This window comes from Theobroma cacao, chromosome 9, assembly GCF_000208745.1.
Source record: "Theobroma cacao cultivar B97-61/B2 chromosome 9, Criollo_cocoa_genome_V2, whole genome shotgun sequence".
Classification (NCBI taxonomy): domain Eukaryota; kingdom Viridiplantae; phylum Streptophyta; class Magnoliopsida; order Malvales; family Malvaceae; genus Theobroma; species Theobroma cacao.
In genome coordinates this window covers 23,791,732-23,798,447 of record NC_030858.1, presented here as the reverse complement: position 1 = coordinate 23,798,447, position 6,716 = coordinate 23,791,732, and the positions used below count along the sequence as shown (strand labels likewise).

At 33.3% G+C, this 6,716-nt stretch overlaps 1 long non-coding RNA gene across 1 annotated transcript; it reads left to right on the top strand.

Moving 5' to 3' along the window:
- Positions 3,538-5,205, top strand: LOC108663193. The gene is made up of 3 exons (XR_001929204.1): positions 3,538-3,578; positions 4,235-4,308; positions 5,177-5,205. It is a non-coding gene; the product is annotated as an uncharacterized LOC108663193 (long non-coding RNA).

Genomic DNA, 6,716 nt, shown 5'->3' with positions numbered 1-6,716 from the left:
GATAATTGGATAGGGATGACAATAAATTTGAGGAAAGTTGTAGATAGTAAGCAACTTATGTGTGGAGTGGTATATGTATCATGAATTTATTACACTGTATGGAAAGGATGTTTTGAGGTGGAATTTTATGAATGTTGATAAAAGTCAAAAGATGACATGAGATGAAAGTATTAATCTGGCTTAGTGTGTATGACAAGAAAATAGAAGGTACCTATACTTATGGAACTCATGATATATATCTAAAAGGGAAACCACTGGTTGAGAATGATTGATGTGGTGACTTTGAATGCAGACAAATAGCTTTGATGAGAAAATTTCTAATAGCTACAGTGCTTCAACATTGACTGTTCAACGTTATAATGCTCCGAATACCTCACGCCTATGATGCATGAGTAAGATGGGAGTGACACGATAATGAGCTTACAAATTGAATTTTGGTTGTTGGTCATTGTGTTTTGTTATCTGGGAGTCTTAAATATTCTGGAGAATGTTTACCCAAATGAATTGAAAAACTTCTTTATTGCGTTGTATATGGGTATATAAAAAAAAAAAAAAATTGAAAGATTCTTGAGATGACTATATTGAGATGAGATACCAAATAATGAAAGTGTGAAGGAAGAATTACGAGACTGGTATAGAAAATCAGTTTATATAGAATATCATTACGAGAATTTGTAATATCTGTTTTGATACAGTAAAATGACAAGAGTTAGGAACAACATGAGGCTAATTGTGTGACACCCTAGAAACCTATGAAGATGAGTTAGGGATTGAATGGATGAGTACGTATTTATATATCTTTAAGATTAAGTGTTTTAGGAATACATAAACATCTTTGAGAAGAGATTCTAATCATACACAGCAAGTATGAAACGTAAAATTTTTAAAACTTGCTGAGAAGCCTAACGGCTAAATCACAAGTTAAGGGATCACATGCTGTGAGACATAAGTTTAAGATAGATATTCCCAAGGAAATACTCAAGAGAAGTTTTGCTCTGGATCTCGTTAAAGCAAGCACTAAGTTATGTGATTATAAAAAGGAAGCTGTAAGCTGAGAGTGATATTAGTATTAATATTGAAAAATACTTGAGGAGAATCTAGTTTTAAGTTTTACAATTTCAAGTACAATTTATAAATTAGTTAAGGAAGAATGATGTTATGTTCATATGAAGGAGTGGAACAAAGGATGATAGAAGTTGACCTTGAAAATGAAGTCAGATAATGAAACTTTCCTAATATATTATGGAAATTGGAATTCGAAAATGCTTAAGGCATACATGATTCAAATGGGTTCGAGTCTTAAGTGACAAATCAATATCGTAATGCAAGAAAGATACAAGGTAATATAGAGGCATGAAAGATGATTAAGGACAAAAGGATGACTCTTAGGAATTGTGGTATTGCATGAGATGCAATGATCAAGTTGAGATAAATCTTTGAGGCATCAATAGGATTATAAAGCATACACGCATAATAGATTATAATTCAATGGAGATGACATTGTGATGAATGATATATAGTATAAGGAAACTCAAACATATGGTTGGAAATGATATGAATGATATGAAGTTATACACAAGTATAATAAGAAGGTTGACATGCACTATAAGAATTATTATATTGAAACTAGGATTGGGATACGGATGAATAATGGGGGAATGTAGTCCAAGGCATGTGAACACATGGATTCCTATATATAAAGAGAGAGGTTGACATTTGAAAATGCATGTATATATGTATATATGAAATTGATAATTTTACTAACTGAAGTGAAGAATGGTTCTCGGTAATTGGGAGATTTTGAAATAGTGTCCAGAGAGGTTAGTGAGCTAAAGTGTTAACAGACATGTAATGAACGATTAAAGTTATGAATGACTTTGAAAGTAAACCTTGAATTGTTTAAGTTTTTAATGGAACTCCATTAAAGGAAGGGTTTGGACCAGTATAAGATGGATGAATCAAGGTTGAGAAAATTGGTATGGAGCAAATTAATAAAACGATGAATAGGTATACATAAGTAAGTATGATATGTGATCGAAATCGGTATAATTGAGATGAAGTTATGGTTCAAATGTAATAATGGTGATAAAGGCATGCTTAGTGTCTAGATATAAGAGATCATGGTTGTGAAAAGTATTACTGATCCGATTCCAAAGGATGATAATTGCCGTAAATAAAGCATTTAATTGAACTGAAGGTGAACGAGGGAAATAAATTGAATGTCCCTATAGAAGGAACAAGGAGTAGGATCATAGAAGGAGATTGATAACGCAACATCGACGGGAATTCGAGGACGAATTCTATTTAAGTGGGGGAGATTGAAATACCCCATACTTTGATATGGTGATAAATAAAGTTGATCGAATGCAAATTGAGGTCAATTAAAATGTTTAGAAGTGATAAAAGACGAAAGGAGTAGTTTAGGATAAAATGTTTCGCAAGTGAGAAAATAATAATAAAATAATAATAATTTTATCGGAGGAGAATTTGTGAGATAAAAGGCGATTTGGAAGTCAAGTGAGGCATAATAAGGTATTTTGGGTACCAAGGAGACAAGATAAAATTTTTAGAATAAAATAATATTTTATTAATAAAATAATATTAAAATATTAATATTTAGCCGGATGTCGAAGTCAATCAAGAAGGAGGATCATATGGTTGATCCAAGTGGGGGAGAAGATGACAAGCCCGACTCTACAGAAATATTTGTGATGACATACATGTGGTGGATAGCATGTTTACATGCTAAGAGAGTCTTGAAAAATTTACAAAAGTCGGTATTGTACCTAGAGGTACAATAAAGTTGATTTAAGCCTCGAACTAGATCAAATAGAGAATTTACAATGAAATTAAGAATTTTAAAGTCCCAGAATGGGTTAATATGGTGATTCGGAGTTCGAGGATCAATTTGGAGTCAAACTGGAATTTTCGCTATCTAGGGGCAAAATGGTCATTTGCCACCTGGGGACAAAATGGAAATTTTTAGAAAAGATTTTTGGCCCCATTTGACTTATTGGAGTAAGATTTGAGGTTTAGAAGTGAAAAATTTTAATTTCGGTATAATTTGGAGTAAAAGGGTAAAATGGTAATTTTACCATTCGAAATCAAAAATTTAATTTTTGAAAGGATTTTGATCAAATTTAATTATTTGGAGTGTGAAATGAGTATGAGGAGTGCAAATTATGCATTATGGCAAATTTTCAATTTTTGGGGCAAAAATGTAATTTTTGAAAAGTTCGGGGGCAAAAGTGTAATTTTGAAGAATTTGCTCCACCAAAACTTTGGAAAAATCTGGAAATTTCACTTAAGACTTGGATAAGTCAAAGGGAATGCATGGTGGAAAAAGTAGGACAAATGGATGGCTAGAAAAAAAAATGAATTAATAAAATATTTAAAATATGAATAAAATAATATTATTTCATTAAACAATAAAAAAGGCATAAAAAAATCAGCCCACCCATTCTTCTTCTTCAACATTCGGCCAAGCAAGAAACAAGAGAGAGAAAGGAGAAAATAAAACCCTAGCTAAGAAATTTAAAGGGAAAATAGGTGGAAATTCAAAAATCAAGTGAAAAAAGGTAACATTTCTTAAATTTGTCTTGTGCTTTACCTTTCCCATGCATTTTCCATCATTTTTCATGGTTGAATCATGTGATTTGAGGATGATTTGAATTCTGGTCATATGGGTTTAGAGAGAGAAAGTTGTTAGATAAATTTGATTTTGAGCTATGTTAGTGTTTAGTGTTAGTTTAGCATGTTTATGAGTAAAACAACAAGAAAAATATTTATCTTCTCCATGAATTTCCCTAGGCCGAATCTAGCCAATGGTATGTGAGGATGAGGTTGACTTTATTTTAAGAGAATTGGGTGGAAAAATGATGAATTATGAGGTTGGAAATTAAATGGGAATTTTCGGTGCAATAAATTGAAATTTTTACCCACTAGGGGTAAAAGCGTAATTTATAGTCCGGACTGATAAATTGGACCAAATTCACAGTCATTGAGGTATTGTGGATATAATTGGATAATTGAAATTGAAATGGATGGAATTGGAGTCGAATTGGGGATTTTAGGAATTTACACCGTGTATAGGCGAGTTAGGTCGGACACCGCAATTAAGCGATTGTCTAGACATTTCAAATCCTATCTAGTGCATACGCATGGATAAGAGCCTGAAATAATTTATGATAAATTGACACAATTTATTGAATTTTGTGTCATGGATTATGGATAGGTGGTGAGTCAATTGTTTCGGGTAAGAGACTGCACCCGAGGGCGGAAGATAGGAGTATTTCTACTCCTAATACTGTGAGTAAACTTATTATCGTCTTAATTATCTAGAGTAGTTTTATACAACTGTGTGATTTTATGAAAAATGGGTTTAAATGGTAAATTGCTATGTTTTAAGAGAAATTGTGATTTTATAAAATGATTTTATAAATTTTCTGGAAAATCGAATATTGGTTTTGAAAATAGAGTAATTGGAGACTGCTAGTTTGTGTTGCAAATTTATGGTTTTGAATTGAATGGCTTATGACAATAAATGAGCATGAATGGCTAAACTGATTTTGGTGTTAGAATTATTTATACTGTGTATTCAGCCTTGAGAGGCTAGGTTGCGATAAATTGCCATGTCATGCTAGAATGAATTTTATTGATTGGTGGATTATATATTAATTATTTACTGCAGAGGGGGTTCCGTGGACCAGCCTATTAGAGGGGCACGGTAAACTCCATTATATTATTACCTCGAACGGAGAGGCGCGTAGGGTATCTCCTGGGGTAAAGCTTAGGGTTCACTTCACGCCAAACCACCACGTGAAGGGGAACTCAGCCAACGCCAAGGAACGGCTGTATTTTTCTCAAACAAAAATATATTTTAAGTGTATACAAAATTTTAACAGCCTTGGCGGACTCGGTTAGATGCCCTGCGCAAGGTATCACCGAGTATGAGTTTTGGCACGAGCCAAAGTTTTAAGAAATTCATAAGCCAAGTTGATTACTCGATTTATATGGATTGATTTTATTTGGTTGAAATGAACTGAAAGGTAATGAAATTACGGTATGATGACTTATTTTAATTGTCTCCATTTACTCGGCTTTAGATACTTTAGATGGTATCTGTTTACTCACTGGGATTATAAAATCTCACCCCTTCTTCCTATACATTTTTCAGGCTCAGGACAGTTTGTAGATAGTCGAGTAGGACGAGAACTAAGCTCGGAACTGCATTATAGAAAGTAAGAGTTCACAGTCTTACATCCTCTTGGTCAATTGGAGCCCACGTGTCATTGCAGATCAAAACTTATATTTTGGTTATCTGTATTTCTATTCATACAATTTTTACTTTACTTTCACGAAAAATTAATTTACTAAATAATTTCTTATAAAAATTTATTTTATGAGAAAATAGAATATTTTATTGATTATTTTTGAATAGTACTAGTTGTTAACAATTTGCTTTCAAATGAACGTTTTAGATACTTATTTTGTTTTTAAATCATTAAATATATATTTTCTGCTTACCTACTACATTTTTAGCAAGTTTTGGGATTTTTGACCAAAAATTACGAAAATGCCCCTATGAGCCAGAAAATAATATTTTATTGTTCTTATTTGAAAATGACTTATGATTTTTTAAAATGCGAGATTTAATAATTGTTGCTCACTAGGGAGATGCAGAAGTTGATGCTAAGCCTTGCGGGGTTTCGATCAGTATTCGGGGTGAAGAATGTCTGTCGAGGCCTCGCGGAGGTTGTCACGGGCTCGATGGGGAGTTTCGGGTCATGACAACTTGAACCTGTGTCCAGATGAAAAATGAATTAGACTTTAACTAAGTGTACCACCCACCCAAACTAATTTAAAAACTCCCCAACTTAACATTATTAAAAATGACTCGCCAGTTGTGAGTGACATAAACCGCATGTTTTGTTAATTTCGTGAGCCTATATAAGCTCTTCTTTGGTGCATAAGATTATTTATTATATTTACGAGTATCTAAATATATTTACAGTATAAATATTTCTTCCTTTTCTTTTTTTTTGTTTATTTTGATTTTCTAATACTAAAGTAAACTTATATATTTAAATATACAACTTTTCCCTGGAATAAAATGAAACTAAAAATATATATTTTATTTAAGCAAAATGGTTTAAACCCAAAACTAATTAAAACAAGCCCAAATCAAGGAGAGAGGTTATGCCTTTTTGGGCTAAAATTGGCCCAGCTCAAAAACCCACAAAAAGCCCAAATATGCTGTATCGGATCGGCTTCTAGAGGCCCAAACTGCTACTGTCAAAACTCACCGTTTTGGTGCTTCAATGGCCACTTAAGAGTCTTCAAAACGGTGTCATTTTGAATACTCTAACCCTAAGTATTTAAGCTCTTTTTTCCCCTTCCTTTCTCATTTTTTACTCTCTTTTTCTCTTTTTAGCCGCAACCCTTTCTATGCCTTATTTATGAAAATTTCAGCCTCTCTGTCTCTCTTTCTTTCGACCAGCGAGCAGAATCGACGCAACACCCAAATCGAGCTCCTTTCCAACTGGCGCCACACCCTTTCTCCCTTTCTCCCTTTCTCCATTACTCTGACCAACGACTGCACCTTTCCTTTGTCCTTTGCTGGCTGGCTACCCAAAAACCTCATTTTATTCTCTCCCTACCGCCGGCGTGCAGAAGCTTTCAAATCTGGCTTTTTTTTTTGGTATGTTTTGGTTGTT